The sequence below is a fragment of the Bos javanicus genome, chromosome 24, assembly GCF_032452875.1.
Source record: "Bos javanicus breed banteng chromosome 24, ARS-OSU_banteng_1.0, whole genome shotgun sequence".
Lineage (NCBI taxonomy): Eukaryota > Metazoa > Chordata > Mammalia > Artiodactyla > Bovidae > Bos > Bos javanicus.
The window spans coordinates 54,848,896-54,861,007 of NC_083891.1; the positions used below are offsets into that span (position 1 = coordinate 54,848,896).

At 39.6% G+C, this 12,112-nt stretch overlaps 1 protein-coding gene across 18 annotated transcripts in view; it reads right to left on the reverse strand.

Moving 5' to 3' along the window:
* Positions 1–12,112, reverse strand: part of TCF4 (transcription factor 4) — a 388,575-nt gene that overhangs the window by 291,622 nt on the left and 84,841 nt on the right. The gene's annotated exons all lie outside the window — the stretch shown is intronic.

Here is a 12,112-nt window from a genome sequence, read left to right on the forward strand (position 1 = left end):
GGAACGAGATGAAAGGTGGTTTAGATGCACGCAGGAAAAAATGCCCAGTGAGAATAAAGGGCCTTCTCAGCTCAATAGTCTTTTGAGATTAGTATTATGATTTAAGTCTACTTCAAAATGGTTTCAGCCTTATTAAAATTACATTAAAACTAGCCCTGATGCATTTGCATTTAAAGGGTGGCCTTACACCGCTTAGCCACCACTGAACTCAGTCCCCACCGATTTTACAGTATTAGGGCACTACAATCAGAGACATTTTTCAGGATAAACGATAATAATACTCTAACAAAAGGGTTTAAGGATACCAGTCATTGGGAACATGAATAGGAGAACGACATTTATTTGCAGAGGAGAACACAGTCACCTGCAATGAAAACAGCCCAGAGCAAGCTAGACAAGGGGATGGTTATTCCCTCCATGTGATCCTTTACAGGAGGACAACATTCAACACAGTTCACTTTCTTAAGAACATAAATGCTGAAAGGAACACAGAGATAATAAACTATTTTTTTATTTTAACTTGTCTCAGTTAAAGTTATTAACTTTGATCCTTTTAATCCTATATTAAGAGAAGAGTATCTTACTGTAACATCTATAAAGATCTAAAACTGATTTTTTAAAAAATCTATAGAAAGCAACACAGCTCAAAGAAGTGAGTGTTGACTTTCTTTCTAAAAGAAAATAAATGCATTCTTCAGCCTGGTTCTTTAATCATCAAGAGCTCAACTACAGGGCTACTGGTTTTATTATTTTAACAATTCAAAACCTGTTTGATTCAGACCATTAATTCATTTAAACAAACAGATGAGTTGCTTCAGTGTTTTTTGCTCCACGTGACTTATCAAAAGCCTACACTTAAACAAGGGAATCTAAAACCTGAACCAAAGTCCCCACAGGCTCCAAAGAAACTAGAGAATACAAGAAGGCACTTGAGGTACAAAAGTTTGTAAGTTAGTTTATCACTTATTTCTTCTTTGAAATGCAGAACAGTTCAATTTTTTAATCTGGTCCTAAGCACACAGTAAATATGAAAGCATTTTGTAAATTCAAAGTGTTAACACAAAACTGTTAGGATCATTTCATTATGAGAGAAGCTGAGCAAGTAGAAGATTTTATGGGAGTTAATTCTCTTTTACAATATAGTTATTAAACAGAAAATGTCAATGTAAAAATTCCCAGACTGCAAACAAATACAACATTTTTTTTTTACAAATACAACTTTTAAGAAAAATATCTTCAGCAACAACCAAAATCAGTTGCTAACACCTCATGGTTTTATTCATTATTTTCAACATCAACATGATCAATATGGCAAATACACACGAAAAGGCCTGGCAAGGATGGACAGTCAGGTTAATTCTTCAGAAACAGCAGCATCAAGAAACTGTATTCTGGGCAGCAGTTTTTGTAACAGCAAAACAATCCAGACCTAAGAGAAAGAGTCATTTTACACTGCTCCTCTTTTTAATTGTGAAAATAAATGTATATTCATTAAAAATACATATTGTTGGATTTCTGAAGAGCTTGTACTGTTTGGGACCTCGGGTACGAGGAGGTGGGTGGTGAGGGCTACTTGTCTTGCATTCAAGCAGGAATCATCGAGTTTCTCCCGAGCTCCACTTTCCCTTGCCTCGGGCACTGAGGTGTCCGTGTGTCCTTCCTTCAGCTTTGCTTCCAGGTTTGCAACCACAAGCCTGTCACACGGTAATACACGTTTTTCAGAGAAATAAAACCCAGACTCGGTCAATGTAGAGGGGAGTAACAAAACCACTACAGCCAAAGGCTTTAATGCAAGTCTGAGATGAAAACTAAACGCTCAGAGTTTCCCTACAGCTAACTCTGTTCATGGCTGCCAAGGAAAGAACCTAAATTCAAGTGCTTTATAATTGTTACAAAGTGTGCCAAAGTACAGTGTGTTACAATAAATTATGAAGCTTATCTAAATTATAAAAGTAATTAAACTTTCCTCAGTTACTCATAATTCTGCCCTCCATAAATTTTCTCTTCATTGCATATTCAATAGCTATGTGTTCCAGTTCAACAAAAAACAACAACAACAACAAAAACCCAAAAACAAAAAAAGAAAAAAGATCTCCTTCCAAGAACGACCATGCACGCACAGGCATACAACGTATCGAAATTCCAGGAATGCATAAACAATTACTTTCAAGATCTTCAAATCACAGCAAATGTTAATAAAAATATTTACACTAGAAACAATTCTCTTAGAGCTTTTTTAAGTTTTGTTTTCCTCTTATTATTATAGACATTTGCTTAAACATGAGTTTTTGCCTCCATCCCAAGATTTTCTCCTACTACATGAAGCCATAAATCTTTGTTAGCATATTACTGTACAATCTGTTACAATAATAACAAAAATAATGAAAGCAACAGCAATCCAGTTATATGGTCCTTGCCATTTGCAAGGCCTTCCTTTTACATGTGCTCTTGGGGTTGCAAGAGCACAATATACAGGGGACCCATCCACTGCTGAAACGCAGCCTCTAGGATGGAATGCGGTCGCTGTTCACAAAGTGCACAGGGGCTGGAAATGTATTTTGAAAAATAAATCTGCTCAAAGCCACAAGGGAAAGTCTGGGTGGGGCGGGGCAGGGGGCAGAGGTTGGTACCATTTCCTAGTCTAAACTGAAAGGAAAACCCAAAATGGCACCTTGATGATTCTAAGGACAGACTCTCTTCTCAAAAGTTTTCCCCACATTCCCAGGAGGAGCAAATCAGCCAAGCAGGTGGGTAAGTGATGAAGGAAACCCTTGTTCTATTATAAATATCTTCAATAATTAGCCGGCATGATGAACAAATTAAGCAGCAGCACATAGGCTGAAGCCCGAATTGGTAAAAAAAAAAGTTTACCAGGATTTAGTTTGATTTTTTTTTTTGTTTAGGTACCTGGTTTCTCAATCCTAAATCAGGCACTTCTATTTCAGTATCTACTCCCATTTCACGAAAACATTTATTTTATCAACAGAAAAGGAAATGAGTTTGAATAAGATCTATTTATGCAATTACCATATCTAATAGCCAATTATGTGTCCTTACATGAACAGATAAATAATATATGCACATACATTTATCAATCTTGTCTGAGAGGAAAAGAAGAGAGAAGAAATTAAAAGAAGAGCAAACTATTATATACTGCATGCGGTTTTCATTACTTCATATTTGCATAAGGGAATGCAATATTTGTCTTCAATAAAGCTACAAATTACAAACATTTGCCTTAGATTTTTTTTTTAAACCAAACTAAAATATACAAGATATTAACCATATCATTAAACCTGGTGGTTATATCTGTCATAACTATTTAGCTTATTTCCCTTATTTAGTAAAATAAAAGAAGGGAAAATAGTAAACATAATGTTACTACAATAGCAATTATTTTAACATTAAACTTAATCGCTTTTTAAAAGACCACCACATAATATGAGGTGGAAAGGGGTGAATCCTGACACGTCAGTGTAAGAATAGGACCAGGATGTGTCACACTTCTGAGTACCCATAACTAAAGCCACAGGAAACTGGAAGAGAAAAAGACACTCTGACATTCACATGAATACCAAATTAATTCATTATGATCAGTGCTACTACAATGAACACAAAATTAATTCATCACAGTGGAATACACAAACCACAACCCACTTGTTATACCTACTGACAAAATATAATAGGACGATCCTCCTCCACCGGGGTGACACACGTGGCCATGGGCACTGCCAGCACGTCAGTCACACTGAAGTGCTGCCTTCCCTGCGCGTCTAACAAGGTATCTCTGCAAGGAGGCTCTTTATCAGTCAGAGTTAATAGAGCAAAAGATGGAAAAGCCTAACTTGCTGATGGCTCCCCTGACCTCCATTGCTGCAGCCCAGCTCTGAGACTGGGGTGAGGCAAGCAAAGCACATACAGCGATACTTAAGGAGACAGACATGCTCAGGGTCCTGCGAGAACTGACCTTCTCCTTGCCTGACCTTGGCAATGGGCCTTCCAGCCCTACACAGGCTACAAGCCTAGACACTAAGGCATGACCATCTCCCATAACCAGAGGTCTAGGGCTTCTGCTACCCAGAGTAGACCATATGGAGTCCTCACTCCTGCTAGCACAACAGCCTAAGTCTCTGAGGAAATCTCTTTGAACCTCATGTCTTCACTGTGAGCTCAGTAGCTGAGTGACACTCAAAGAGTGTCTGACTCTTTGAGACCCCGTGGACTGTAGTCTGCCCAGGATCCTCTGTCCATGGAATTTTCCAGGCAAGAACACTGGAGTGGGTTGCCATTTTCTTCCCCAGGGGATCTTCCTGACCCAGGGATCGAACCCAAGTCTCCTGCATCTCCTTCACTGGCAGGTGTATTCTTTTACCACTGAGCCCCCTGGGAAGCTCTTCAAGAGTCAGGGAAGACTTAAATCCCACTGGGCGGCCGAGAAGTGTAGTTCTCATGTGCCAGTGTGCAAGGTGATTCTTCCTCCTTCCTTGAAATGGGGAAAACACTTTTCTTCATCTTCAGTTACAGGGTGATCTCAGACCTTGCACAGAACAGGTCCAAGACATACGTGTAGTAATCAATGTAAGGAAAGGCTCCAACTTTACGTCACAACTTGCTGAAGAGGAAAACTGTTTATTCAAGACTGCTAAACAGGAAAACTGTTATTTTCCTTGGAGCATACCAGGGACTCAATAGAATGGATATTCTTTCCTTCACTGAACTGCTAGCCTGCTCTTCTTCCTTCTTACTTGGCCTTCATGGGGTGCTATAACGTTATACCAACACATCTGCACATCACAGAGGCAGTACTCAGGTAGGAAGGAATAGGAACCCGCCACCACACGAGAGCAAAGCGTTCTGTTCCCACCTGAGGACAGGGTACCAATAAATGATGAAAGCCTCAAGAGAGACAAAAACTTCAGTTGTGTGTATATGGTTGGAGCGGGGTGGGGAGGGGGGTGCGTACACAGAGTGGTTTTACACAGGGTAAGAGCACCTTGTAAAAGAAAACTAGAAAGGTCCTCTGTAGCCACCCTGTAAACAGCTCTGTCTGTTTAAACAGGACAGAACTTCTTAAACTTGACTCTACATTACAGTCACCTAGGGAGGTTTTAACACCACCACCACCCCCACCCATTTAATTGGGGGCGGAGTCAAGCATCAGCGTTTTTCCAGGTCCCCACGTAACGGTAACACACAGCCAGGACTGCAGACCACGGAGAGGGAGGCCAGATGGCCATAGATCAGGTACGTGGGGAAAGAGAGTTTTACCCTGAGGGGACACATATCAGTGAGGGGCTTCTCAAGCTTGGCTGGCTATCAGAACCCCAATGGGACCTTTTATTAAAATACAGACACCCAGGCCCAACCCCAAACCTACAAAATCAGAATCCCAAGAAATGAAGTATAATCAAAATGTTCTGTGCATTAAAAAACAAAAAAGCCTTTAAGTTCATTTTGACTGTCAACAGGGGCTGAGAATCACTGGCCAGGACAAACCTCAGAAGCTCCTAGTCCTGACTTGGTTGGTTTCCAACATAACGCTTCACGTTGAGACGGATGTTAGCCTGGAATGAAGGATGGAAGGGGGGACTGGTGGAGGAGGGGAGCAGTATTTAAGAAAAAAATAAAGAGAAAAGAAATTTAAGTGTCCTCCAAGCACCCACAAGTCTGCTTCTTAAAGTGCTGATAATGAGCAAAAAGACCAATGAAACTAAATTTTGTACCAGTTCATTTCAGCACATCCTGTTTATACGACTATTTAATGAGTCATTCAGCCAGGATGATTTTCTGTCTGAATATGTTAATTGCCATTTTTTTCATTGCTCTCTATTAAACAGTACAGATAAAATAGGCATGCTCAGGATTTGAAGCTCTATCAGCCATTTACCCTCAGAGGAGCGGGCAACAGGAGTAAATAAGGGGGAGCATTTTTTTTTAGTGTTTAATTCTTTTAACATATATTGGCGTTTGGGACCCCACTTCAATTCAAAAGCATATGTTAGAGTTAGCATTAAAGTGAAAATGAAATGAGCTGGTTATCTCCCATATGCCACTGGCTTCTCTGTATCGCAAAGAATTAGCTCAAATAACAGGACAGCAATGCGAAGCCTCTTGCTGGTAAATTCCCCCACTTTTAGTAGGTAAGTATAAATATTTGGGAAAAGGCAAGAAAGAGAGAGAAGTGTGGAGCTTCTGACTCATGGTGATATGCATGTAAGGGCAGCTCACAAACAAGTTAAGTACAAGTCAATGTGGAGTGATTATCATCAGTAAGCAAGAGGCCTGTACCATCCAGGAAATGGGTAGAAGGTCTAGTTAACATTTTTTGAATTATGTTTAATGAGTGATTAAGAGAATTCATTTTGAAAGCTCACGGACCCCTAAAGCAAGCAGAATTTACAAATGTAAATTCAGAAACAATGTCAAGGCTAGAAGTGAAGTAGAAACCATCAGTTAAAAAAGAATCATATTTTCATTCCCATCATTACTTAATAAATCAAACCACTCTTAATATTCCTTTAGCATTTATGCAGTTTCCAGTGCCTTAATTTTAATTTTAAGCATTTACATTAAACAAATTACATATCATTATACTGCATTTGTAAGAGAAAAAAAAAAACCCACACAATAAACCTTCAGGCTGTGACAACATATTTTACCCTGAACCGCTTTGTTTACAAATATTAAATGGTCAAATTAATAGCATTCTCCATGGCTTTTTGGCATCTAAAATTTTTCATAAATGAAAATAAAGCAACCAGAGATGAAACTCCAGTGGCAAAGGTTTATTGGTCTTTGTACCTCATTAAAGGGACTTTATAAATCACGTTTGTTCTTCTGAGTAGCAACTGACACTGGTGAAAAGGACAGCATGGGTTTTAAAAGAGAGAGAGATGACCGAGAGGGAACACATTTTACTGCAGTGAAATAAACTGAGGAAACAGTTTGCAGATTAAACACCCCTTGAAAGGAAGCATCATCTTTGGGAGAGGAAAAAAAAATCTTCACTGAGGAAAACAGTTGGAAACAGGAAGCTTTGGGGCTTTCATCCTGCGGGTTTTGATTGCTCCACCAACCCGTATCATGAAAAGGCAAAGAGGGGGACTTCCACTGCGCCTCCTTTCAACAGGAGGAGGAACAAGCTTTGTGGATCGTGAGCATACAAACTCTAACAATGAGGTGGAGAAAAAGAGAGCTGGCCAGAGATAAGTAGCAACTCAAAGATAGTGTTTTATAGGTTTGACAACGAAAGGAGACTATCCATGATAACCTGTTTCACTCAGCAAATTTCATGTGATTTTGCAATCCCCTACTTGAAAAAAAACTGACCAAAACAGACCATTTTGATACGTTTCCTTCTCTCCATACCATTTTTCATCTTTTCTCACATGATGGAGAAAAGGAGCTAGATGTCATATACCTTCCACCAGGGTCCTCCCACAACACCTTCTGTTCTTAAAGTTACTGAATTCTAGGAAGTTTGCACTATTTCTAGATATCTGAAGTCTTTAGACTTATCTATTGGGCATCATATATAGATTTTTGCCCACTGGTACCTTATAATATTTTTATTGAGCTTATTGTGACATTTAAAGGGCAATGTAGCACAGTAAAGGGAGTTTGGATTAGAGATTTAGATCATCCTTGGTAACCAGGAAAAAGAGAGCAGTTCAGTGAACAGACCAAACCAACCTAATACACCCAACTCATAATTTACTCTTTGTTGCTATTTTTGGATGTCTTTTAAAGCCAGGATCACAAAGCCAGACAATACAGGGAAATGTAAACATAAACTCTGACTCTGAAATATGCAGCCAATGGCACTGTAATAGTACTTCTATGACATCTCATATTTTACACAAAGAAGACATGATTCTCATGCGATTCAAAGAAAGGAACTTACATGCAATTTACATACAAGTTAAGGAACTAACTCATTCTTTTTTCTAAAGCTATTTAATAGACAGAAAAATGTCATAGTGCAAGAGGTTTCATGAAGGATACACAAAATGAACACTAACTTCCCCTTAACAGACAGCTTGAAAGAAGGTATCTTCAGATTTTCAACCATCAAAGTGGAATACTTTGATTCCAAGGTAACATTCCAATTTCTAAAAAATGTCTACTGTTGACACTTGGTATGTGCCAGCTTCTTAACAACAGACATTAGTTACCTTTGATTTATCCCTATTCATTCTGAATGTCTGTTATTTGAACTACTTTAGTTACTAGGGAAGCAGAGTGTAACTTTGAGACTCCTCATGTCAGATGATCCTAACTGGCTATGCCTCTAAAATCAGAGTGATCCTCACTGACAGAAGGAAATAAAATATAGTGTACTTGTGTCGAATTTTGAAGGTCCATTTCCTAGTCAGACAAAATACAACGGATGTCAAAAACAGAAAATGTTTATTATCACGCGCTGCTGGAAACTCCAAGTTAGACAGGCATGGATTCAGTCTGTGCTTTGCTCTTTGGGTACTGTCACCTTCATCATCTTCACTACCACCACCAACCCTCTTCCATACTCACTGATGGGACTTTCCCTATTATTTCATCCATTTTCAAAAGCAGCCTCAGAGAACAGAGCAGGCACTTTCCTCCTTCTAGGCCAGGTGAGTAAATGGAGCCCAAGAGGGTAACTATCCCAAGGTCGCAGAGATGTTAGCAATAGTGTCCAGATCTTTGGCAGAGTGCCTGTGGGTCTCCATGAATAACAATCTAACCCTGATCCGTGGTTCGACAGCATCACTGACTCAATGGGCAAGAATCTGTGCGAGCTCCAGGAGATGGTGAAGGAGAGGGGAGCCCGGCGTGCTGTAGTCCACGGGGTTGCAAAGAGTTGGACACGACTTAAGAGACAACAACGACTGATCCGCGACCTCCACCAACACCTAGAAAGTAACCAGCACAAGTCACACCACTGTCGCGTCACGGTACGGAATTCTCGTTACACTCCAGCACAGTCCCGGAAAACTGAGTGTTGTGAGGCTGGAACAGTAGTAAGGCCTTGCAGATTTAAACATATAGCAGGGAGCAAGGAACGACATAGTCAACTTGCCTTTGCAATCTACTTTAATTCTCCTAAAGCAGTCTCCTAGCCTCTGCCCTTCTGAATGTGTGTTCATTCCACAACACTGACTAGGAGGTACGAGCAAGGATGAGGCAGCAAGGCAACGGTCAAGAAGGTAAGTTTGAATCCAACAAATGCTGCTCCCATGAAGTTCTTAAAACGGTAAGAAATACAGACTTGGGAGAAAAGGCGCCTCATATCCCTTGAGCGTATATGGGAACAAATGTCCAAGCTTAACAATGTCCAAACTTAACTCTTTGAAACCTTAATACAATTATGTGAAGATGGAAACAGCCTAGGAAGAAATTATGAGTTCTGCCTAAGGTTCCACAAATGAGTGACTCTAAGAGCTGAAATTGATCACCAGGCCTAAATACAGAGCACACGCGTTTTTATGCCTTTTCATACTGACTCCCTGAAAGAAGAGTAAACCAAGCTAGGGAAGCTTTGCAACTACATAAGAGAAATTCAGAAGTATTAATGCATTCAGGAGGACTAATTATTTCTCCGTACAAAAAATGGCAGCTACTAATAATTTTTACAGTATCAGGCTCTGTAATGAAAAGAAATGCTACTAACATTCGAATAAAAACAACAAAACGTTTTAATCACTAGTTATGATAAGTGTAGATACTGTGTTTCAACACTTGAGAAAAAATGATTACATCATAAACAGTTTAATCTTTCTGTTACAATTTTAACACACCTAGGCTTTGATTTAGAAACATATTGGATGAGGCAAATCACTCTACCCCTCAAAACAGATATTAATACCAAAAAGAAACCCTCAAAAGGCACAAACTTCCCTGGTGTCTCAGATGGTAAAATCTGCCTGCAATGCAGAGCAGGTTTGATCTCCGGGTCAGGAAGATTCCCTGCAGAAAGAAATGGCAACCCACTCCAGTATTCTTCTCTGGAGAATTCCATAGACAGAGGAGCTTGGCTACAGCCATGGGCTACAGTCCATGGGGTCGCTAAAAGAGTCAGACACGATTTAGAGACTAAACAAAAACAACAAAATAGATAAAATAGATAACCAACAACGTTATATTCCTAAAAGAATATAGATACAGTAAATAAAATATGTACTTAAAAAAAAAAGAATTATAATAGATGAGGCAAAGCACTGTACTGCCAAACACTAATGTCAGTACCAAAAGCAAACAAGCACACAGGCAATAAACTGACAACTACGCGATTCCTGCACGCGTCCTCACTGCCCCAGCCGCATCGAGTCTACACTACACACCCCACAGACGTGCAGCACGGCCCCCCCCCCGGCCTCTCGTTTGTTCTACCGGCAAAATGAATCACAACTTCAAAAATCAAGCAAAGTGTTCAAACAAAATAGACACCCTCTTCCATATTTGGCAGGAAGCCCCTAATTCAAACCGTCCAAGCCTCCCCCAAGAACAAGCAATTATAAGGTGCAGAAAGGCAATGTCTTTAAAACAACATGCTAATCCTAATATTAGTACCTTGAAAAAGGAAAACTGCCAAGATGTTGGAATAATGCCCAGTTATCCGTCTTACCTACAGCAATAAAACTGTCCTATAAATGTGAACAAGACAGTTAGGATACATTCTGGAGTTCGCTTATTGGCCTTTCTTTCCACCTCCTCATTCCCTAGGAGGACAAGCCTGACCTATGGAGGCAAAACACAGCAGATGGTAACCCAGCCCGGTAACAAGAGCACTTAGTCAATCCAAATAATTCACACAAAAATGGAGCAAGATGTTCAATGATTTATGGCCCCAATTTCACTAGATAATTATGGAATCTTACTCTTCTACAAAGCCACCTTTTTACTATAATATGCTAGATAGCTAAAATGTCTAAAAAAACATATTATTCATAAATAACTAATAATTACTATAAAATTATTAATAATATAACAACAATTATTACTATGGCTAACACTTATGCCGAGCACTCTTTTTTAATTGAAGTACAGTTGATTTACAATGTTTTATCAGTTTCTTTTTTTTTTTTTTATTCTTCCAATTTTATTTTATTTTTAAACTTTACATAATTGTATTAGTTTTGCCAAATATCAAAATGAATCCGCCACAGGTATACATGTGTTCCCCATCCCGAACCCTCCTCCCTCCTCCCTCCCCATACCATCCCTCTGGGTCGTCCCAGTGCACCAGCCCCAAGCATCCAGCATCATGCATCGAACCTGGACTGGCAACTCGTTTCCTACATGATATTTTACATGTTTCATTGCCATTCTCCCAAATCTTCCCACCCTCTCCCTCTCCCACAGAGTCCATAAGACTGTTCTATACATCAGTGTCTCTTTTGCTGTCTCGTACACTGGGTTATTGTTACCATCTTTCTAAATTCCATATATATGCGTTAGTATACTGTATTTATGTTTTTCCTTCTGGCTTACTTCACTCTGTATAATAGGCTCCAGTTTCATCCACCTCACTAGAACTGATTCAAATGTATTCTTTTTAATGGCTGAGTAATACTCCATTGTGTATATGTACCACAGCTTTCTTTATCCATTCATCTGCTGATGGACATCTAGGTTGCTTCCATGTCTTGGCTATTATAAACAGTGCTGCGATGAACATTGGGGTACACGTGTCTCTTTCCCTTCTGGTTTCCTCAGTGTGTATGCCCAGCAGTGGGGTTGCTGGATCATAAGGCAGTTCTATTTCCAGTTTTTTAAGGAATCTCCACACTGTTCTCCATAGTGGCTGTACTAGTTTGCATTCCCACCAACAGTGTAAGAGGGTTCCCTTTTCTCCACACCCTCTCCAGCATTTATTATTTGTAGACTTTTGGATCGCAGCCATTCTGACTGGTGTGAAATGGTACCTCATAGTGGTTTTGATTTGCATTTCTCTGATAATGAGTGATGTTGAGCATCTTTTCATGTGTTTGTTAGCCATCTGTATGTCTTTTTTGGAGAAATGTCTATTTAGTTCTTTGGCCCATTTTTTGATTGGGTCGTTTATTTTTCTGGAGTTGAGCTGTAGGAGTTGCTTGTATATTTTTGAGATTAGTTGTTTGTCGGTTGCTTC